Here is a 25,592-nt window from a genome sequence, read left to right as displayed (position 1 = left end):
TAATGGGGAAGGTAGCTACATTTATGATATTAGTTCCTAGCATTACAAAACAACAATGTGCATCTAAAATGCCATAAAACATCAAATAATAAATCTCTAATACAACTAATTAATAAAAACAACATACATTTGTTGGGCTAGGGAAAATAATAAATAAATAAACAAACTGACAAACTGCAGTACAACAGCCATTACCACTGCAGTGAGTGGCCATCTGGTGTCTAGCTATGTATTACAATTCTGTAATTCATGTATGCATGACATCCATTGTCTGTAGAGTATGCAATCTGGCCATAGTTTATCACTAAATACACAGTAACCTAAGCTGCACAAAATCTGACAAACCTCTGCCCCTCAGGGACTAGCTGTCACCGCCCACTTTAACAATGAACCAATCAAAGTTGCTGATCTGTGTCCCCTTAGCGATCAATCTTCAGCTTCCTGTCCTTGGTCGCCATGCCAACCCCTTGAGAGGTGACATCACTGGTCAGCATGCGTGATTAAGATACATTGGAGCAAAATGGTCTTGATTATCCTGGTACCACCATGGTCCCTCTAACCTCCAACTGACACTGTGTCATTGTGTCAAGAGAAGGGCTGAAGGTATGATATAGTGGAATAATGGAGAATTTTCTCATTCACAGAGTAAAACAATTTCACAGAGTAAAACAAGATCTTAAAACCTTAATTAGACAAGATGTATATTGCTAAATATATACAGATAAATGCATCTAAGGGGTCAAAACTCTTACAAGGAGAGAGACAAGAAAGAAGAATATGTGTAGAGAGAGAACAAAGACGAACAGAGTGAAAGCATGACAGAAAAAGACAAAAACAGAAAAACAAAAAACATTTAGCAGTGACACTTACAGTGCAGAAAATGATTTTGAAAAGTGGCCCCTGAGAGTCTGTTGGCAACAGAAAAACCACAAACACAGAAGGGAAAAATGTAAATGGATAAATAAAATCCACTTTATGATCATCAGAATATCCATCTGCTCCTGAGGAAACACACACCCTTGAGGAGACGCCCATCATATAGAGTAATACCACACACCGGCTGGCCTTAATGCATACTGTGATATAAAAACGAAGATGCATTTCTAATCATAGTTTCCCCTCTGAGTTTAAACGTGGAGAAAATATTTAGTTACATATGTCATTTTAAAAGAAGCTATATTGTATATCTAAAAGTAAATTCTAAATATAATATTTATAGACATGTGGTAGAACATGGAAAAGGGAAGGAGAAAGAGAGAGACACAAAAAGAGTATAGTATAGTATAGTATAGCATCAAACTGTATTTAAGTTTTCAGTTCTAAAAACTATACAACTGAATTTTAAGCACATTTATTTGAATGACACATAATGTTTTGGTCAAATTCAGTACAAAAAAATCCATCCAAGCTAGAAAATGTGATTGGAAAAACTCTAGTAAAACTATAATAAATCTGTAATTTAGAAATATAATTAAAGGCAATTTTCTCCACAACAGGGTTCCAGGTAAAGAAAACAGAAAATGTGTATAATGCTTCAGACATGACAGTTAAATAGATGATTAACTATCATGTTCTTTGGCCTACAAGCTCCTCTTGCTGCTAAAAAGTTATTGTCAGGTGAGGGAAAGAGAGAAAGAGGGGGAGAGAGAGAGAGAGAGAGAAAGAGAGAGAGGTGAACAGTCTGCCTGTAGACTGCTCCAGGTAAATGAGGCATACTAATTCCGATTGGCCTCTTCAGACTCAGTCATCTCATCTAGAGCTCACACACACACACACACACACACACACCCCACACACACACACACTCCCCACACACACACTCACACCCCCCACACACACACTCACACCCCCCCCACACACACACTCATACCCCCCCCCACACACACACACGCACACACACAGACACACCCCCCACACACACACTCACACCCCCCCACACACACACACGCACACACACACACCCCCCACACACACACTCACACCCCCCCCCCACACACACACCCCACACACATACTCACACCCCCCCCCACACACACACACAGACACAGCCCCCACACACACACTCACACCCCCCCCACACACACACACACACACACACAGACACAGCCCCCACACACACACTCACACCCCCCCCCCCACACACACACACACACATTCCTCCCTTCATTCCCTCCTGCTCCAACCCTAACTAAGACAGACATACAGACTTTAAAAAGCTACATGTGCTCTCTCTCTCTCTCTCTCTCTCTCTCTCTCTCTCTCTCTCACACACACACACACACACACCAACCACAGGTGCAGCAATTGTATAAGGCTCTTTTGTCATCAGAGGGACGGCATCACTGCTACCTGGTTTGATGTATTTGTGTAATTAAGCAGGAGCATGTCTGACACACAGACGCGTTATCGATCAGGCCTGCTGGGAGAGTGCTAAGTGTGTGAGAGGGCACTGCTCAGGAGATGACTATCGCTCTAGATCAATCCCTTTACACATTTACTTTTACCATCAATGTTCCAAGAGCTTTATCATATACTACACTGCGTGTGTGTTTGTAAGTAAACACATGGTGTCTGCACACAAATCACAGTATATATAATGTTATTGTGTTTATTTTGAATAAATCCGTGTGTTGTGGGGGCGTTGTTGACGAATTGACAAATGGATGCATCAGCCTTCTTGAGTTCTCAAGTGGGAGTAGGAGGCCAGTTCTGACTCCAGGGTCATGAAAGTGTAGCATCACTAAACCTCTCAGCCCTGCGTATGTGCTGTTCCCCCGGCCCACTCCCTGGCCAAGACTGCACCGCCCACCACAGCTTAATGCCCCAACACCACCAACCCCGCCCGCACAGAGCAGACCGCACCGTCAGCACAACCTCCCTGCAGATGCAGGTGGGCTGCAGACATCACAGATGAGTTCCTCGCACCGACACACAAGCAAATGTGCGGACACACACACAGATGCACGCGCATGCGCAAACACACACATATGGAGCAGGGCACAGCTGTCCTATAAGGGCACCATGGGCTGCTAACATTAAATACAATAGAGGTGATTTGTGAAGCGTAGAGAATGGTAATAACTGTCTCCCTGTTATAATATCCTCTGTCTGACTTTGATAACTCCAGTGACTACAGACTCCCAGAGAATGCTGCAGCTTAAGAACTGTAAAAAAATATATGCAGAAAATGAAAATAAAATATCAGCTCAACTGCTCAAGCATTGAAGTATTGGTAGCACCTGACCAGCCTGTGTCTAGGGAAGATGAACAGTTCTTGTGTGTCACTACATTTGCTGGATTAGTAACAGATAATTTAGCTCAAGGCGTAATCACACTCACTACGTGCAGCACGTAGGTGTCTCTGTGTTCGGCTCACGTCTCCACTTTAGACCTGGCCACAAGATCAGCCTTCATGCTTTCATGATCTCAAATTAGGTTTCCAGTGAATTTCTCATGGTCAAAGCCACACGAAAAATGTTCTAGGGATAAATTATTGTTTGTTTGTGACTGAAGTTGCTACCAGTGAAGTACCAAACTTACTGATTTATGACATTAAACCCAAATGTTAACCATTAAACATTAAACCTAAAGGTTGGTACTAACATTAACAACTACAAAGAAGCAGGAGCTGTTTGAAAGAAAAAATGGTCCAAACTGCAAAGTGAAAATTGCTTGACAACGTGCACAATTGCTTTATTTTCTACATCTTCTTTGAATACCTACCACCTTCATTCATTTCAACAACATTTCTGCAGAAATACATAATCTGTTCTACTCCATTCAATTCATTCACTCATTTGTCAACCATAGAATTTGGGATTACACAGACTGAGATAAACTGTTAACTAGACCCATTAAGTGATGTGTAGAAAGTGGCTTCACTGTTAAAGAGACTGTTTCCGCAAACATGTGTATTTGGACTGTTTGTTCAGATTCAGAGTTCAAAGGAAAGGATTAATTCCTTTAATGACTGCAGTTGAATGTAAGGAAGGTATATGCAGTCGATTGTTTTATACATTTTCTTTTGTACGAACACAGTGCCTTCACAACAGGTTTCTACTGAACAGCAAGTTCCAAATGGTGCATGTGAAATAATCAAAATCATATTCAGGAAACTCTTGAAAGCGAGAACCCATTAGTTTTCTCACTTCAAAAGCACAGAGACTTCCTAGGTGTAGCGTTCTAGGTGTAGCGTTCTAGGTGTAGTGTCCTAGGTGTAGTGTTCTGGGTGTAGCGTTCTGAGTGTAGCGTTCTAGGTGTAGTGTTCTGGGTGTAGTGTTCTGGGTGTAGCGTTCTAGGTGTAGCGTTCTAGGTGTAGCGTTCTGGGTGTAGCGTTCTAGGTGTAGCGTTCTAGGTGTAGCGTTCTGGGTGTAGCGTTCTAGGTGTAGCGTTCTAGGTGTAGTGTTCTAGGTGTAGTGTTCTAGGTGTAGCGTTCTAGGTGTAGCGTTCTGGGTGTAAAGTTCTGGGTGTAGTGTTCTAGGTGTAGCGTTCTAGGTGTAGTGTTCTAGGTGTAGTGTTCTGGGTGTAGCGTTCTAGGTGTAGTGTTCTAGGTGTAGTGTTCTGGGTGTAGTGTTCTAGGTGTAGCGTTCTAGGTGTAGTGTTCTGGGTGTAGTGTTCTAGGTGCAGTGTTCTAGGTGTAGTGTTCTAGGTGTAGTGTTCTGGGTGTAGCGTTCTTTATGTCAGTTATGCCAACCTCCTATTTGTCCAGAAGACATTACACAGAAACTCCCACAATTGTTGCATGTGTAAATATTCATAAAAGCAATGACTCTGCCAATTTCATTACTCTACAGGCCTTATTATTCACAAATGTAATATCCAGTGAAAGAAGACTCCTCTCCTACTAACCCAGAGAAGGATAACTCTGCCATGAATGAGTGAATTATCATTCATAGCCACAATCAAATTATTCCAATGTTCGGTAAAAAAAAAAAACCAAAAAAACAAACAAGCAAAAAAAAAAAAAACCTGAATAAACACTGAGAGTGATTCAGTTAATTCAGTTTATGCTGATCAAATGTCAATATGTTTGATATACCAGGGCTGTTGTGTAGAACCGGAGAGATGCCGGGTGACTCACATAATGCAGTAGTTGTCTTCCTGTGTTGGCCATGTGTTACTAATATGCTTTTTACTCTTGAGAGTCACATAGTGCATTAAAACGTTTTCTTTATTTGTACTATTTTTGTAATATTTTACTATTTACTATTTTGAGTGTAGGTGTGTTTAGCTAAAGCTACTGTACCAATCAAAGTGTCTTATCTCAGTTGTGAAGTGTGTCTTGGCCTCTTTCATATTACTTGGATTATACATGTGTGGTTGTGTTACCAAAACAGATTCATTCAAGAGGAGCATATTATAGCTGTTGAATTTCCTCATTCTCATTAGTGTAAAGCAAGGATGCTTTTTGAAGGTCCCTTCAGTTTTTATTCATAAATTTAAGTCGTCAGCCAATAGGTGCTGAATATATGAAGGAATGTCTTAAAGACCAATAGAAAAGCATTAATAGACACATCTACATAAAATTGATCCTGAGAACAGCCTGAATGTGCAAAGCTATTGTCATGACAAAGACTGTCTATTCTTCTGATGGGCACAGTTCACATGTGTAGTTAGAACGACCTGCATAACTATTTGTCCAGACAAAACAAGATAAAAAGAACGATGTTTACACCAAGGAAGTATTAGAATAATATAAATGACTCATTTACTAATGAATGTAGTAAATGCAAACAGTACCAGTGAGTAATTGTATAGTCTGTAAAGTTCTGTACAATCAAAAGCACAATTACAGCAGCAGTATCAGATAATTTTCATACATCCTGTTGTGACGCATGATTGTTGATAATTATGTCCCGAATATGCAGTAATCAGTGTTGCAGGTTAGAACTGTATATTTAATAATCCCGTCTTGCTCCTTTGCTATCAATATCTTGATTTATGATAGACTTCTATAATTTTATCAAAACATACTGTTTTACATTTTGTGTTTTTTTTTTGCCACATTACATTTTATATATTTTTACCCACTTCAAACTCTGTTGTTAATTGCATATGTTGCTATGGTACGCCAAAAACCAACGAGTGCAAACTAATGCATATGAATCCAGGCAAATTATCCAATATGTAAAGCTAACAGATAACTGAAAGTAAATACGTGAAAGCTAATAGTAAGTTAATTCTCATTGATATGCGGATTGGAAGCAGGTAGAATAAGCTCTGTAATATTTCTGGCTAAACGAAACCAATCATCACATCAGTTGAATGTGCTTGTAAGCATCTTCCTGCACTTACCTGCCTCCTTATCCACAGAGCCAGTGGGGCAACATCATCCCAGTTTCAGTCTGTCACTGGTCCTGCACCAACAAGAAGAACAGAAAGACTTGTATGAGCGCAACCACACCCTCGGACTCTCTACCTCCATCTCTCCGTCTCTCCATCTCTCTCTCTCTCTCTCTCTCTCTCTCTCTCTGATGATGCTGTATCAAACAGAGAGTTGGAATTGCAGAGATTCAAACTGTCAACCCACTGCGTTTAAAGCGTATGGTGGTAGAGCAGGGCTGTCCAGCGATCCATCATAGGTGCCTCCTCCAAACTCTCAGATTAGCCCATGTGTTAGACAGCCACTCCAGATTATTCCATTCTACCAATACATCTTAAAGATACCGACTAGCACAGGGTGTAGGATTTTACAAAGAGCTTCCCATCAACAGGAGATGACTCAGACATCAATACTGCAAAACAGGAGTTTCAGCATGGTCCTTAAATTTCATGTGTTTAAGGGCTTTGGCTGTTTTCCTCAAGGATCATGTGTAGAAATGCAGAGGAGAAGAGACGGATGCAACCGAAAGTGAAGTATTGCCCCTCTAAAGACCCAACTCATTAACAGAATGCTTTTATTTTTAGGTTTTTAACTAACACAATTATTATTACAGTAGGCAGGGATGAAACCACTCCACCACACTGTCATTGACCAGTCAGCACAGGTACATTCTGGTTCTGGACAACCACAGCTGTGCCTGATCCGTCAACTAATACTCCAGTGTTCAAAGATCATCACAGTTGTTGACTTACACCATGACTCTATTCTATTTACTTACTAAACTAGTATGTTGTTACTACAGATCCATTGAGACCAAGCCAGTATGGCCACAGAACATGTGAATGTGTATTCTAGCATATGCAGAGTTTGATAAATTAATTAATATATCTAGCTGTTATCAATTAATATCTCTATACCATTCTGTTCAAAGTTAGTACAGGGTGTAGGATTTTACAAACGTTTCCCATCAACAGGAGATGACTCAGAGATCAATACTGCAAAACAAGCAAGAGCTTCAGCGTGGTCCTTAAATTTCATGTGCCTAAGGGCTTTGCTGAATTTAAAATGAGCATTTTCCTGAAATGTGGGGAGGGCTGTCATAGAAACGTAGAAGAGGAGGCCAAACGTATAGTGTACTTCAACACTTAAAATCTCTCTTAAATGGACCATCAAATCAAACAACCCACCAACCTGGCGTTCATCACAAGACATTTACAGTGACAATATCAACACCCAGAATTTTCATCTTAGTTACCTTATACTTAGTTTGATTGTGTGATTTGTGTGTGACTTGTGTGTTTGTCTGTATAAATTGATTCTGTGTAATTTGTGCGTTAACGGGCCGCCCAATGGAGGATGGGTTCCCTTTTGAGTCTTGGTCCTGCCAAGGTTTCTTCCTATTCCCCACCATCTAGGGAGTTTTTCCTTGCCACTGTCACCTTTGGCTTGCTCATTAGGGATTTGGACCCATACTATTGTTAACCTTGTAATTCCTGTAAAGCTGCTTTGTGACAACATGTGTTGTGAAAAGCGCTATACAAATAAATTTTGATTTGATTTGATCAACCAAACATATGTAAGTACATACAAACATAAAATACAAAAATCAATTAAGCACACAATTAAGGTTTAAATACATTTAGCAAGCATGCACGTACAATGCCACATAGTATTCTGGATGTGGACACCCACAGCAGTGGTTTATCAGTCAATCAGACATCCAGTGTTCAAAGATCATGTTAGCTCATTTCCTCTATTTTCTCTATTATGTTCAGCCACTAAATTAAATGCTCAGAGCTGATAACACCTCTATTAACACACAGATGCTGTTTTGTTGTTTTGCAGTTCTCATAAAAGGCAAAGGGGTGCCTATAATGGACAGAGAGAAAGAGAGAGCGAGAGAGAGAGAGAGACAGAGAGAGAGAGAGAGAGACCTATTTCACTATAGACCACTGTTCCTTGGGGACTCACTGTCATTATCAGATAAAGAGACTGCTCGTGTTAAATACACGAATGGCAACATCAATTAATATCAAGGCGTAAACAGTAGCATTGCTGTATTACACCACTTCAGAGTCTGCTGGTGTTTCCAGTTAGTAGGCAGTTTGTGTATTTATTAACAAAGGCAAGAAAAACAAAAAATAAAACCAAAATTAACAATAATAAAACTATATATAATAAGGGCTTAAATAAATATATAACACAAACAATGAGTAAGTCAATGATTAATACAACAAACAAACCAAAAAAACAAGCCAATTATTAAAAAAAGAAAACAAATGAAAAAGAAATCAAATGAATTCAAAGATTCAGAGGCCCAGGGGAACAGAAATGTTTTTGGCCTGGATTTAAAAGTGGCTAAGTTTTGAGCACCAGTCAGTATTTGGAAACAAGTCAGTGAAAAGAGGGTCAAACTTTGATTAAATCAAATCAAATCAAATCAAATATATTTGTATAGCGCTTTTCACAACACATGTTTTCACAAAGCGCTCTACAGGATTTACAAGGTTAACAATACTATCCCAAATCCCTAATGAGCAAGCCAAAGGCGACAGTGGCAAGGAAAAACTCCCTATGATGGTGGGGAATAGGAAGAAACCTTGGGAGGTCCAAGACTCAAAAGGGAACCCATCCTCCTTTGGGCGATTACAGCCAGTGTAATGACGATAGTACGGGACTAATGTGATCAAATTTTTAGTTTTCGTTAAAACTCGCGCTGCTGCGTTCTGAACCAGCTGGAGTTTGTTTATCGATTTACCAGAACATCCAGCAAGAAGACTATTGCAATAATCTAGACGAGAGGATATGAATGCATGGATTAGTTTATCCGCATCACTAGTATTTAATATGTTTCTAATTTTGAGCTGCTTCATTAAAACTTACATATTCGTTTACTCTAGCCCATGTCTCTGTTAAACAGAGTGCATTTAGTCTGTTATCTGAGATAATTTCGTTTACTATCACAGCTTTTGATGCAATCAATCTAATGTTTAGAAGTCCTAGCCTTAGCTTAATATTGCTGCTCACTTCATGTTGATTATTTAATTTTAATTTTAATTAGATTTTTAAAACATATCAACCTGTTATTCCTATATCTGCCACGGTTAACAGACACAGTCTCAATGGTTTGGTAGGTAGGGAAGTAAGTTCTACTTAACTGGGTAGGGAAGTAAGTTCTACTTAACTGGGTAGGGAAGTAAGTTCTACTTAACTGGGTAGGGAAGTAAGTTCTACTTAACTGGGTAGGGAAGTAAGTTCTACTTAACTGGGTAGGGAAGTAAGTTCTAATTAACTGGGTAGGGAAGTAAGTTCTACTTAACTGGGTAGGGAAGTAAGTTCTACTTAACTGGGTAGGGAAGTAAGTTCTACTTAACTGGGTAGGGAAGTAAGTTCTACTTAACTGGGTAGGGAAGTAAGTTCTACTTAACTGGGTAGGGAAGTAAGTTCTACTTAGCTGGGTAGGGAAGTAAGTTCTACTTAACTGGGTAGGGAAGCAAATTCTACTTAACTGGGTAGGGAAGTAAGTTCTACTTAACGAATGGCCATTGGAAACCGTTTTTTCCATTTTTGGGTGATGTTGTCCTTAACCGTCTGTCTGTCTGTTGTCAGTTGTATGTATCGGCACCGTTATTTTGTTGTTTTTGTTGTTTTGTTGTGTTAGCGCTTGCTAACAACTGTCCGGTCGCTGCTTCTTTGTTGTACTTTGTTTGTACTTTTGTACTTTGTACTTTGTTAGAAGACATGCAGTATCACTGTAGGAGAGCTCAGAATTTCCATCATACTAGATTAACTGCTAGAACACTCAGACATTATCTCAAATGTGTCTTCTTGTTAATGACGACAAGACCCTGTATAAATTTGGCCCCTGGCAATGTTGTTTGCATCTGTGTATGTGTGTGTGTGTGTGTGTGTCTGTATGTGTGTTTTCATGTGTATCTATGAATAATTTGGCCAGACATCATGTTTCTTTACTTCGCAAACCAAGAACACACTTGACTGGCAGCCTCTAATGTTGTAACAGGAATCATAGTAATCATGTTCGTTCTAATTTCCACCATCTTCATCATCATCATCATCATCTTTTCCATCGCACAATCACCATAACAATATTTCTCTCATACCTCCTGCTGATAACTCCTTCATCATCATCATTTTGTTTTTCCCCCAGAACAAGGTAGCTACATAGCTCTCAGGGTAAGGGAATATAAGCCAGCTATAATTAGTACTGAGACACATACATATTCAAACATGCATACATTAGTCCATAATGTCGCAGGAACAGAGAGAACCTTTCTGGGTTAAGCAGCCCTGTTTAATCCACTCTAACAGATGAAGTAACGTATGGCCTAATCTGCAAACCAGCTTGGGCTATCAGTCACTTTATTTCAAAACACAGTCAAGAAACTGCATATTTATCAGATGACAAAATTTTGTTCTGACAGAGTTCACGGTCAGTTTCCACATGTGTTCATCATAGTTATTTGCATAGATTTAAAGTGGATCAGTGTCTACAGTGTCAGATGAATGATACTCAATGTTGGTAACCTTCATGTGCTGAATCTTTCAAAGGATGCTTCTCAGTGCAAAGTTAAAGGAACATACAAACTTCTCTATTTTCTGAATGTTCATCATATTTCTCAGTACATTCCTGATATAACAAGCCTGTATTACAGAGCTTTTAATTGCTCAGTATCGGCTAGAACACTAACTTCAAAGTCATGAAACCTCACATCGTCCCAGCAACTACAGCATTTTTGCCAAAACACTAGATGTAATTGTAATAATACACATGCAATTCTCATTCTGACTGTGATGTGCTGGTTAAAACAGGCTGTACTTTTGTCACTCGAATAAAAAATACTTCTTGCTCATGCTGACATCATTGTCCCCTGCATAAATCATTACATGCAGAAAAAAATATGCATGAATGCCAAACATTGTGTGTACCAAAAAAGGCCCAGTGAGTCACTTCCCCAGTGTGTTTGTGACAAGTGAAAAACACGTGAGCACCGGGATGAGGAATTCTTCCCAGTGTGGAAGTGGAAGATGTTCAGTTGCCCTGTAACCAGATGTCTTTACTCCAGGTAATGGATGCTGGCTGTGAGGACATCTCGGCTGAGCATTGCCAAGTGTGAGTTTTCAAGATGTCAGGACAAGCTAACTTCTGAACGAGTAACAAGTCAGTCACGGCAGTGTGAGCGAGGTTAATCGCACACCTGTCATCACATCAATGCCTCTGACTCTACTGGAATCACACTGGCATTGCATTAATTCAACACAATGTATGGTGCATTTCCCACCAATGTATGAAAAACAACGTATGGTTTCATTTTCACTACTCTTGACAGATTTGCATGGTTTAATTTTGCCATTGTGTGAACATTTGAGATATCTAAATGTTATAAACAACATATTTTCTGTAGTATTGTGCATGGACAATCATGGACCAGTTCAGATGAGAATACTTAGCACGTTTTGTCAGTGTGCTATCAACTTGGTGCTATTCACTTGGTTACTGTGTTGCAGTGATTGGCTCTGTGTTGGGACACACTGTATGTGATTGTTTACAGTACTCCACGTTCTCTTTGCACAGATGTTATAGTGATTTGAGAAATGCTCTCTCTCTCTTTTTAACAGTACTTATGATTTGGAGAATGAGACGGGCATTTTTTGGAATTAATCTATACGGATGTTGCCAATAAATCCTGCAAAAACACAAGTGAAAGTTTGTTCCTTACACACTTTTTTTTAACACATTTACACTCTTGACTTTTTTTGTTCGTTAAATGTTGATGTTCATAAAAATCTAAAATGTTATTCTTTAGCCTCCAGAACTGCCATAGTTCATCATTGAGGCAGAGATTTCACTAGGTGTTAAAATGATGCTCTGAACTGCTGGATCTACTTCATCTCAAAGATGAGCTACAGGATTAAGATCTGGTCAAGCAAAGAAAACTGTCATGTCTCAGAACCCCATCCGTGGGTATTTGACCCCTGAGGGACGCCTCACTGTCTAGCTGAGAATGTCCTTCTGACACATGGTAAACAGCTGCCATGAAGAGATGACCTTCAATGGCTACAATGCTTAAATAAGGCCCACTGTTCAAACCTCCACCCACAGGTATCAGAAGACCCAGGGTGTACCAAGAAAACACTCACCCCACACCATTACTCCACCTCCAGCCGCCTGAGCTGTTGACACCTGACAGAAAGGGCTCATCGATTCATGCTGCTTGTGCCAAATTCTGACTCTCCCATCAGCTTGGTGAAAGTGAAATCTGGCCTCGTCTGACCAGGGGATGTTTTTCACTGCTCAGTGATCGAAGACTCCAGTGGAGTCTTATCTTTCATTTTCTGTTAGACAGCAATGGAACTCAAATTTTGTGTGCTAAGGAACCACTGGGTTCTGTGTTTGGAAGCGTTAGCAGGATCTCCAGCGTTGCTCGGCTGTGTGCCAACTTTTTGACATCCTCCTGTGACCTCTCGCTGCTCGCTGTGCTTGTGTCCACAGGAGCCTCTTCACTTCCCTCGATCGTGCCCTTCTTTGAATACTCCCAGCACTAGTGTACAAGCACACCCAGAACACCAGAACACCCAGAACACCAGAACACTCAGAACACCAGAACACCCAGAACACCAGAACACTCAGAACACCCAGAACACCAGAACACTCAGAACACCAAGAACACTCAGAACACCAGAACACCAAGAACACCCAGAACACCCAGAACACCAGAACACTCAGAACACCCAGAACACCAAGAACACTCAGAACACCCAGAACACCCAGAACACTCAGAACACCAGAACACCTGCTGGAACACTGGCCCAGCTGGTCCAGCACTAATCACCATGATGTTTGAAGCTGCCGGAGCTGATCCATGAACGGATCCATGTTATAACGAACTAAAAAAATTAACGCATTTTAACGCATTTAACGCATGAGACACTTTTGCACCGTGGAATGTTTCTCAGTGCACGAGTTCCAGACATACAGATTATATGGACGCACAATAAGATGAGCATGATGGAGATGACTGAAGAGGCCACGCTGGTGGATGGGAAATTTTAATATAAGAAACTTCCAGATGGAAATACAAACACAAATAGTGTTATTTACACTTTATGTAGGAAGGAGTTCACTTATCACAGGAGCACTTCCACCCTTCGTTACCACCTCAACGCAAAACATGTTGGGGCTAACGCGCAGGTCAGTAATGATCACTTAGCTGCTAAATGTATTACTAGTACGAGCAAACAGTGTCGCCAGTCAACACTCGACCACATGTCAGGGTTCAAATTAAGAAACAAAAAGTCAAAGTCCACGTCAGACAAATTGACCAATTCACTGGCGAGATGGATTGTTGTGGACTGTAGACCGCTCACTGTGGTCGGTGGCTTAAGTAATGGCGCATTTCCACATGGGCCTGCTTGGCGCGGTACGGTTCGATACGGATCGATTTGCAACAGAACGGTATGGTCACGTTATATTTCCATTACAATGGTAGACCACCACAATGTGGGTGGAGTCGCTGTTGGTGCACGGGTTGTAGTGTCGTGACATCATTTGTATGCGACCACAACACCGCGGAGGAGTCGATAGCGGAGGAGTCGATAGCGGAGGAGTCGATAGCGGAGGAGTCGATAGCGGAGGAGTCGATAGCGGAGGAGTCGCTCTCCTGTGACGCATCCTGTGACGACACTCCCTGGCCAATCAGTGTCATGCTGTTCCTCCACGTCACAGAACTGTACCGCTTTGGAACGGTTAGAACCTCGAGCGAGTAGGTACGAAAAAAGTACCTGAAGGTATCGGCAAACTTGTACCTGGTACTAATGGAAACACTCACAAACCGTCGCGAATCGAACCGTACCGCGCCAAGCAGGCCTGTGTGGAAATGCGTCATAAGACACGGCAAGTATAAACGCTTCCACCGTTTGTGCAGGGTCGCGCGAGGTGGGTGGAGTCGAGCGCTACGGTCAATCGCGAAAGTATAAACCAGGCTTTACAAGAAGCGTTGCTGCGTTATCTGATGCAAGTTACGAACTGCCATCCAGAAAGACAATGTGGAAGAAAATCCAGCAGCTGTATGATGAGGGAAGGGAAGTAAAACAGGTTATTGTGAAGAGCGCCACAAATGTGTCTCTGACTGCTGATCACTGGACCTCTGTTAGCAACAAGAATTATCTTGGTGTGACAGCTCATATTATAGATGATGAATGGAAGATCCAGTCATTTGCTTTGAGCATGCAGAAGACCACTTCTAGGCACTATGGAGATGCCTGTGGCAGAGGCCTGGGAAATTAAAGAAAAAATCTAAAATGGTATTAAAAAACATCTTCTGATTTACTTCAATTCTTCTTATTCTTCCAATATCCTGAGCAAAACTCCCAAAATTAAACAACATTTTTGGTCAGAATTTACAGTGTTCTGAAAACTGTTTGCTCTGTTTTCTGCACTCTATCTATAATCTATTGGTCTGTGTAGTAGACTGGTAGAAAAATAAACAAGATGTTGAAGTTTATGATTATGTTCATTGATTCATTCCTCATTCAAACTTAAATTAATATATCTCATGTTAAATACTGAAATTTCAATTAATTCATTACAAAGCTTCTAATTAATTTGATTTTTTTTTTATCGCATCCCACCCCTAATACGTATATATATATATATATATATATCAGAATAAAGGTCCTTCATCACCTGTGCAAGGACCTGTGTCTCAAACGTCCTGCTTCTCTAGAAACCTTGTGGACAGTGCTACAATATTGAATATCATATTAATGAGTATTACTGATCACTGAAAACAAATCAGGGTGGGTGATTAGTCTCAGACATCCATGGGGGCATCAAAAGTACTGATTCCCAGTTCTTGTTTACACATCCTCTTTAAGTTAAGCAAAAACAGTGTTCTTTATAACTGAAGCTAAGGTAGTTTCTGTCTATGGCACTGTTGCAAAATCTAATGACATTCTTACAGGACCCATGCGCTAATTACAAAAATCCTTTTTAAAACACTTTACATAAAGCTCATGCTGATTTTCTAAGCAGATTTCATTATAACCTCAGAGAATCAATGACAGAACTTCAACATTACTGCAGTGTTTACAGAGTTTTCCTCTAGACCTTTTATCAGTACTAGGTAATTAGTTAAATGCCATTTGTCATATCGAATATATTATAAAGTGTCCAGAGTACAATGCATCTATTTTAATACTGTATATGTAAAAATGTAAAAATGCCATACAAGACTCAATCCTACATGAACTGAACTGCCGAGACCTGCAGTATTTCTTCAGTGACATTTCATGCCAATTAAATAAATAAATTTGAAATTAAATAAATAGTGATGTGTGCGTACGTAAGTAGCAGTAGGTGACATGTCTACTGATCTAACTACTGCACAGTAAGAGAGCTAGTGAGAGGGGAAGAACTGAGACATACAGCAGATGAAGAGGAAGACGAGGAGGAAGACCTCGGTCATCTTCATCTCCCTTAACACCTGTGAGGCAGGCTGGGGGTGAAGCCCTCCACTATTTTACACTAGTAATACACTAGTGACCTAATACCAGAGGTGGGGACTCGAGTCACATGACTTGGACTCGAGTCAGACTCGAGTCATTAATATTAAGACTTTTGACTTGACTTGAAAAAATATTCAGAGACTTAGACTTGACTTGGACTTTTACACCAATAACTTGGGACTTGAATTGGACTTGAACCTGTTTACTTGCAAAGACTTGATTTTTTTTACCCCAAATCTAAATTTTAAAACGCATATTAATGTTTATAAAGTGCGCCCCATTAATTTCATTTCCGTCCTTCTGACGCAGACCGGCGTTACACCAGATTCTGTGACCGTCGAGTTTTGTGACCACAGGGGGCGCTATTTCACAGTTTCTGTTCAGAGGCACAAACGCTTTACAAATGCTGCGTACAAAAAGTGCTGATGCACTTTCTTTACTCGTTTTGTTGGTGTCCACGAGCCAAAATATGACAGATGTTTATATTTACATTTATCGTCTATTAATTACATAAATGTACTTAAACAAGATTTACCATCCCCTCACCATTGCAGCCAACAAAGAAATCATGAATGGGATGTACAGGTGAGCCTTTTTAACTGGGGTCACCAATTCTGACAGCAGCCATCAGAATATGTGACCCCACTGAATCTCCAGGTAACAATAGTACACCGTGACCCCACAATAACAGAAAACAATGAAAAATAACCCTAATCTTTATTAGTCTATATTTAAACATTTTATCCAAATGTTTAGAATAACCATTCGTAATGACAGCATCTTGCTTACGATGAAGCTTGCTTTTTTCGTGTAAAATTATGTAACGAAACATTCTTGTTTAAGTACATTTATGTAATTAAGAGAAGATAAAATGATCTGTCATCTTTTGGCTGGCGGACACCAACAAAACGAGTAAAGAAACGCATCAGCGTAGCATTCGTAAAGCGTTGGTGCCTGTAAAAAAAAAAAGACTCGAAAGGCCTTGAAATTCCAAGTTTCAGACTTGGGACTTGACTTGACGGTTGCCTGTCTTGACTCGAGACTTGACTTGAGTTGACTGTCTTTGCTTGAGACTTGACTCGGGACTTGAGGATAAAGACTTGGACTTACTTGAGACTTGCAAAACACTGACTTGGTCCCACCTCTGCCTAATACACAGAATTTTATGCACAATGTGAATTTGGCTTTTAAGCTACAGCAGTGTGTCTACACTGAAGCACTGCCATGGGTATTTGATGATTGTTAAGCAGAATGAAAGTATAGATTCTGTAGAAATCCATATTATAAGTTTGTCTGGCACTATGGTGTGAATTTTGAGGAAAATGTAAATTGTTCTGAAGATAGTGTTTTATTTTGCTGTGTGCTGTGTCTTTAATGTTGCTGTGCATATAGTGTGAAGAACACTGTTAGGACATTTTGAGGATATGTTGTTTGAGGAGTAATATTGTAATTGATGAAAACTGTAATACAAATAATAGAAAATAAATAATGAATTCTATGATCAGTAAAATATCAGAAAGACATGGTCTTGGCTCAGAAGTTGAAGAAAGAGCCACTGCAAATAAATACACAAACAAATAATCCAGAGACTTTCTGACTGCTTGTGAAAAAAGGAACATATTAGACCACTGATTTACAGCACTGCTGTTATGTGCCTGTGCTATTTAAAAAGCTCCCAGAAATGATTGTAAGACATGCTACAGTCATTATTGCAGGCATCAAACCTGAGCTGAATGATCTAAAGTTCCAGCTAGAGCCCACAGAGCCCACTGAACCTGCTGTGAGGTGCTGAGATTTTGGAGCTTTTCATCTTTGAACTACAGAACTCAGTGTTGGAGCCAGAGTGCAAAAGCAACAGCAAATGTGACTAATTCACTGGGCACTGAGATGATCTCCTCGTTTGATCACAGATTGTCACTGCTTCTGTTCTACTTACATTTAACCTGCCATATTCTCTCTCTCTCTCTTTCTCACACACACACACACACACACACACACCCTTTCCTCTTTCTCTCCATTTCTCTGGGTTCCTACACTTCCAAGCTCTCCTATCATGGTTGAACCTACAGGGTCAGGCTAAATCAAATGAGCTGCAAATGGACATTGCTGCTGAATCAATTGCCTGCAGTCCCTGTCTAACTGAAAGGAGAGGTGCGACAGGCCCCCCCTGAAGAGGAGCGACAGGCCAGTCCCCCCCTGACCTCGCAGGGCTTGGCCGGCTCGCCACACAAGTAGGACAGCGCTGAAATCAGTGAGCAGAGTCGGTCCATTTCTCATCATCTAATGATAAATCCATCTGTGTGTGCTGTGCAGGGTCACACATGGAGGGCAGCTAACAGTTACCTGACAGGGCATGTAATGATGAGACATCATGCAGAGTGTGTGTGTGTGTGTGTGTGTGTGTGTGTGTGTGTGTGTGTGTGTGTGTGTGTGTGTGTGTGTGTGTGTGTGTGTGAAAGAGAGAGAGAGGGGGGAGAGAGAGATAGAGAGTCAGAGAGCAGGAGAACAAGGAAGCATATACTGGGGACATTGTAAAGTGGTTCACAAGAACTGATCATTTATTTTGACTTGTGTATTCCTCACAGAAACTAGAACAGGCCAGTGTTATATGACTATTTCAACATGTTTAGCAAAATGAATGATCTCATATTTACTCATGTACATTGTACATACCGGTGTCAGTGTTCTGATGGTGCTGACATTGGACCTAATCGACAAAAGATATGAGGATCAGCTCATTTATCACAGTCAAAGGTGTTATTTTTGTGGAATCACACCCAGCATGAGGGTGTGTTATTTTAATTAATTTAAATTCACCATAATTTCATTAACAGCATGATTCATAATTAATAGATTATCAAGCTATATGTTCTGTGTGTACAGATGGGATGCTTATTGAGTGTTTAATTTATAATACTCTCTGATATGAATGTGTGTTTGTGTGTGAGTGTGTGCATGTGTGTGTGCCTACATGTGTGTGTGTGTGTGTGTGTGTGTGTGTCAGTATGAAAAGTCAGATTAAAGGAGAGGGGAAAATAAACCAGAAGAACATTTACAATAACAGGGATACACAACATATCCCAAAACCTTATTTTAACCAACTATACTGTCAATAAATGTCACTTCTTCGACACTTCATGTCTCTAGCACCAAATACAGTTGTCATCTTCTGCAGGACCCAACACCCAACATCTTCTCCAGGACCCAATACTAAACATCTTCTCAAGGACCCAACACCCAACATCTTCTCCAGGACCCAACACTAAACACCTTCTGGTATATGCAGGGCGGCTCAGAGTGATCAGACTTGTGGATGTGGCAGATGGTGTGTGAATTGATGAATTGCTTCTATCATTATCAGTCTGGACCTCTTAACTGCAGCAGCGCAATTTCACCAACAGAAATGGGACAATTGATCTCTAAGAAATGAAGAGATGATCTGTTAACTGATAAAACATTATATGTGGCTGCATCACACAATATTTATTTACATATTGTTCCTGTTGAATAATTAATTCTTATCAGGACTCTACATTTAACCTTTAGCTTAAATAATTGCCTACAGAAGAACACAATGGAACCCTAATATATTCATCTGTCTAATGTCAAACACTTTGTGCTGGTCTACCAGGTTCTTACTGTTGGCCTTTCTGTGATAACAATGAACCACTTTTGCTTTTTTATGTCTTTTCTTTCATGTTTTTAAAGAGCAAGGTGATAGTTTTGTGTCCTTGACATTGTAGATTTCATGTATACAGACATCTCGATACAGAATGTGTAGCACAAAAGACTTATTATAATGTGAAAAATGTCCTGTTAGAACTGTTAGAATTTCAAAGAAAGTGTTTGAATAAGAATGAAATTTAAACACAAAGATAAAAAAGGTAATTGGTGTGAGTAATAGCTAAATGAAAAATATAATAAATGTATTTAAATTAAAAATAGATATGAAAAAACATATCTAAATTAACATTTTGAAACCAAAATAACAAAAGTAAAAGTGAACAAAAATAAAAGTGAATACTGTATAAATAGCTCTAAACTGAAACCCTGAAGGCTTTCTCAGTATTTAAGCTGTATGTGCTTGCAGAGTTCAATCTGTATTTCTATATGATGTAAATCATAAACAATGTATGAAGTCTAATATTTCAAGTGTCCCTTCTGCACCCTCACCAAAGTGGACCTCAGAATTACAATTAGGTCTGTCTGGGTGTTTGTCTGTCTGTCTGTCTGTTTGTTTGTTTTGGGGGGTAGACTGACCTTGTGCACCTGGCAACTGTGTGCATGGTCCAGTAAAACATAGTTAGAAGAAGGACAGGAGGGAGTCCTTATTGTTCGGGGACCCTCTTCAACCTCTGACATCCTGATGCCCAGAGACAGGCACTGTGACTATGGCCCACACCGCCACTCCAATCCTAGACCCATCAGAAGTAACACTGGAAGCAATTTCTGAGTGCTGTTTGCCAAAAGCACAGTTTAAAGGTCTTTGTGCAGCTACCAGTCTCACCCACACTGAGCCCATTTCCCTGTGGCCGTTAGAGTCGGGCCTCTCCCTGAGCCTCTACAGCCTCCTGCAGTGTGTAAGTCCTCACACGCTTACACTGGAGCGCACGCTTCTCTGCTGCAAATCCTCATCAACATGTTTCATGTCGTGGTGCAAAACTGGCAAGTGCCCTCAGCCCAGCTTTAGAGGGGGGGGGGACTGAACAGGCCTGAACAGGAGTCCCCCATATACGCACAAATAAGTGCTGCCATTGGTGGTTCTAAGAGGATTTCAGGTATCAAGCAAAACCAGCACACTCATTACAGGTATCTCAAGATGTGACGGACGAGTTAAGTCTCTGTGTGCTGACATGGTCCACAACATAGTGTCACACAAGCGAAAGGCAGATTAGCTGACTTGCATGTTAGATGTTAAGTGTCAGATGAATGTAACTTACAACATGGCTTGTGGTGCTATTCCTGCTGGATTACATGATCGGATATAAGACACTAGCCTCCTATTCGATGCTAGTCTGCCATTTCTCCTCTCCTGATAAGAATACAGGAAGGGGGAGATTAGGTCAGCAAAAGAGGACAATGTGTGTGAAACTGGAGCCCATCAGGTTGTATGGCCAACACAGCTGGAATATTCCACGTGATCTACGAAGTGTGTAAATTAAAAGAGGCATGATTGATACTAATTATTATTACAATAAAGGTTATTTGTAATAAATGAGGAAAATCTCTGTGTCACATGGTAATGCTGTTAATGACAACGATTATGGTTATGGGAATTAGAAATTGCCATCTAAAAATGAGAATGATTCAGTGATTTAGCATAAGTCAGGACTCCTCACTCCTTCCTCTTGATATTTGAGTGAGTGGTGGGGATGATGACAGATCTTTGACATGTACAAGTCGTCTTTCTCAGAACATTATTCTAGAACCTTCCCTCTTCCAGGACTCATCTCCCTTATCCACCAATCCTGTTTTTAAAACATTATTCAAGGAATGTTGAAACTGCTCTCAGATCAGCCTAAATGAATAATGTTCCCCAATATAGTAACCTTGCAGAAAATGACTCGTCATTAACCTTCAAAATGTAACACAGCAAAATTGAAATGTGCACAAACCATGAACACAAATGCACACACACGCATACACATGCACGCACACACACACGCACACACACACACACACGTGGAAACACGCACGCACTCGCACACACACACACACGTACACACACACACGTGGACACACACGCACGCACTCGCACACACACATGTACACACACACACACACACGTGCACACACACACACACACACACGTGCACACACACACACACACGCACGCACACACACACACACACAATACAAACTTAGCCACAGCCCACACAAGGAATAAGTTGGTATGACATGTTAGTGTGACAGCCTTGGTCAAAACTATCTTTGTCCATCTTGTTATTTTTCTGCAGATCATCCATTTGTATAATGATCTTATTTGCAAATTGATTTTTATTTTTTTTTACCACAGTTTGCTTTGTATTCATAAACCTAACTTTATTACAGTTTTTGACGACTGCTAACGTGCATTTCCCAATACTTGTGATACATTGTCAAAACTCTAAACACAGCAACACAATGACCTCACACAAATAGCCAAATAGTTAATATCGTGTTCAAAAGCGCATTTTCTTAACTAAATAACAACTCTGCATTTCACAATGCAAACAACTTTGTTAAAACACAGCAAATCTGGTTCAGTATCCAATCATTCTTTCAAACACTAGCACATATTCTCTTTTCAAGATTAACATAGTCAATCACTGCACAACCACCAGAGGTGGGTAGAGTATTCAACAATTTTACTCAAGTAAAAGTACAGTTACTTGAACCAAATGTTACTCAAGTAAAAGTAAAAGTATGCATCCCAAAAATTTACTTGAGTAAAAGTAAAAAAGTACTTTGATTAAAAGCTACTCAAGTAGTGAGTAAATGCATGAGTACTGTCTCGTGTCAGTAAATTACATCATGGGAAATTGAATTACGGGAAACAATGACTTTTAATGATAAAAATAATTTATTATAAATAAATATTATATATATAAATTATTTATTATAAATAATGTGTATTTTTGTTTGTTCCTAATTATTAGGCCTGTGTAACTTTAATGTGTTCCACAAAGGCACTAACTGATGAGACTGTCAGCCAATACGTGTAGCTACAACTTGACATCAACTGAATCAATTTGTAGCAGACTTAATCATCCTATATTGCTAGTGTGTACACTCAGTGTGAGAACTGGTTTTTAGTATTGCACTGCGTTACATTTACAGTTTTTGACGACTGCTAACGTGCATTTCCCAGTACTTGTGATACATTGTCAAAACTCTAAACACAGCAACACATTGACCTCACACAAATAGCCAAATAGTTAATATCGTGTTCAAAAGCGCATTTTCTTAACTAAATAACAACTCTGCATTTCACAATGCAAACAACTTTGTTAAAACACAGCAAACCTGTTTCAGTATCCAATCATTCTTTCAAACACTAGCACATATTCTCTTTTCGAGATGAACATAGTCAATCACTGCACAACCACTGTAAAAAAACTAACATTTGATGGCAATACAGAAACAGTATTACATGTAATATTTTACTCTCTCCCAACAAACAACAGATATTTTACAGTAACAACTGTTGTTTTCTTAGTCAGTTCATTTTTACTGTAATCCGCTTCATTTAGACTTTTTTTTCAAATGTGTGCATTTTTGGCAACATACTGTCTACACAATGAGTGATATTTACTGTTAGGTACTATATGGAATGTAGATTAGACAAAAAAGGAGTCAGTAACAGTTTTGCAGTAAATGGTATATTTTACTGTATTAGGGACATTACTGTAAATTGTGGCCTAACCTAAAAAACAATTACCGTAATTGTAAACATAATTAACCATGGTCCCATATGTGTAAAAATACACATATACAAAAAAAGCCACACAAGGGGGAAAAACAGAATACAAAACTGAACAGTCTGGTCTAATCTAAACGGTCTTCAGCAGTTGGCCACATGTTTTCATCCACATCACATCTGATGTTGGCCCTTGCCATGCACCTGGGAAAGAAAAGCTTGGTATGCCTTATTCACCCCTGGCAGTCTTCAGCTGAAATGTCTCTGCAGCCAGGATCCATTGCATCCAGGAGGGGCATTTGGTCATGGGGCCGATGATCATACACCTTCCACCTCCAGACTGAAAAAAGTTCCTCATTGGGGTTGAGGAAAGACGAGATGGGCGGGAGGAAAAGGGACATCACACTAGGATGGTCTATAAACCAGTTTGTGATAACATGAGAATGACAAAATGCTACATCGTCCCATCACAAATGTCCTCGTGTTTCCTCCCACCTGTTCCATTTCTGCTTCTGGAACCAGTTGTTGGTAGAGTTCATTCAAAAACAAAAGGAGGAGGTCACTGTTATAGGGACCACTCTGGCATTTGTGAAGCAGCAAACCAGCACTTGAGATTGCAGGACAAATTGTTATATTTGCTCCTCTCTGACCCGGTACATTACTGTACTTCATTTTATTTATTTGATCTATATGTGCAAAAAATGTGTACAACAGTAATAACTTTTTGCAGAACTTGGCATTTTATACGATATTTAAGGTTTTGAACCTTAGGTTTTAATTTTTGGCATGCTGTGTACAAGCAATTGTAAATAAGACAAAAACGATCCAGAATTTTGTTATTGGATAACCTTGTGTGTATAGAAAATTTAAGCATTATAAAAACATGTAAAATGACTGCATTTTGTGCCATAACAACATGAATTGAACTAATAGTATAGCCACTGAAAACTGATGTTGTGTTCACTGTGTTTGGAGTTTTGAAAATGTGACTACAGATTGGACAAACGCACGTTAGCAGTCGTCAAAAACTGTAATGCAAATAATGTAAGTCTTACAATGACAGTATTTAATGATACAGTAGGAAAGAGGGAGGAAACGATGCATATACGTCTCATGCTAAATGGTAAAGTGACCAAGCTGTGGAAAGGGCATAAGAAAACACAATATAGTACTGTATGTGAAACTTCAATATAGTATGTGAAACTTTTATAGATGCATCTTAGCTTGCTACGCACATCTGACCTGGGAGAAAAATAAATAAGGCAACCAAAGATAAACAAATAAACAATTAAATCAATAAAGGGTGACATTTGTCTTAAAACAAGTCAGGTAGTGGTTAATAATGGACCCTATCAGACACATGCTTGTAACGCGTTACTCCGCCCCCCCCTCATTTACTTACGTTTATTCGTCGGTTTTAGTGTTTTGCACCGCCTAGTTCCAGCCCTTGGTATTATGGGTCTCACCTGTACCTCATTGTTGTTTAAATAAGTGGGTATTTAAATCCTTAGTTAGGACACGGTCTTTGGCGATCGTTGTTTCATGCCCTCCGCGTTTCCAGGTTGTCCAGTCCAGTGCCGTCTGTCAGTGCTCTAGATTGTAGTCGAATTCACTTTAGTCTTCGTTTCAGTCTTTATCAGTCTGTTCTGTCTCTGGTTATTACAAGTTATGTTGTTATGGTTATCGTGTGTCTGTCTCCTTCGGGGTTGGTCATTGCCTTTGGGGAAACGTTGTCCTTCTAGTTCGCAACCCTGTTAGGTTTGGCCGTTCCCCGTGTTTGTTCCTTTGATTTCCCTGTCTGTCATTGTTTCTATATTCAGGTTCATGTCTGCGTGTGTTCTAATTTTGAGTTACGTGGTTAAAGTCCTATGTAGCTGAATACTTAGTTTCGTTTGTCTAAATCTAGGTATTTACTCCCTTTCACACACGAAATATCAAAGACTACTGACGTGGTTGTTCCTAATGTCTTGTTGATCTGGTCACCGTTTAAAGAGTTGTTACCGCCCATAATGTTATGTGGTTTATCTAAATGCCTCGGTGATCTAGTCGTCACGTAAAGAGTGTTACTGCCCATGTTGCATGTGTTATGTACTGTCGGTGATCTAGTCGTCACGTAAAGAGTGTTACTGGCCGTGTTACATGTAATATGTACTGCCTCGTTCATCAAGTCACCATGTTAAGAGATGTCATTGTTCTGTCTTAATATTGTTATATCGAGGTGAGTTGATGTAATCCCAGTGTTTCGTGGTCTGTCCAGGATGCCTCGTCGGTCTCGTCACCGTGTCGGGAGTTTGTCAATTGGTCATCTGTCTTTGGATTCTAAATTAAATATACAGTCTACTGCAA

General features: G+C 39.9%; 1 protein-coding gene across 5 annotated transcripts in view; it reads right to left on the bottom strand.

Annotated features, from left to right (window-relative positions):
• Positions 1 to 25,592, bottom strand: part of lrrc4ca (leucine rich repeat containing 4C, genome duplicate a) — a 196,083-nt gene that overhangs the window by 11,438 nt on the left and 159,053 nt on the right. For all 5 annotated transcript variants that reach the window (XM_076991759.1, XM_076991758.1, XM_076991762.1 and 2 more), the window contains one exon: positions 6,295 to 6,356. The gene's annotated coding sequence lies outside the window, so the exon portion shown is untranslated. The remainder of the gene's footprint in view (positions 1 to 6,294; positions 6,357 to 25,592) is intronic.

The sequence above is a fragment of the Brachyhypopomus gauderio genome, unplaced genomic scaffold (genome assembly GCF_052324685.1).
Source record: "Brachyhypopomus gauderio isolate BG-103 unplaced genomic scaffold, BGAUD_0.2 sc85, whole genome shotgun sequence".
NCBI lineage: Eukaryota > Metazoa > Chordata > Actinopteri > Gymnotiformes > Hypopomidae > Brachyhypopomus > Brachyhypopomus gauderio.
Note: the sequence above shows the minus strand (reverse complement) of the source record. Positions and strands in the feature narration are given on the sequence as shown.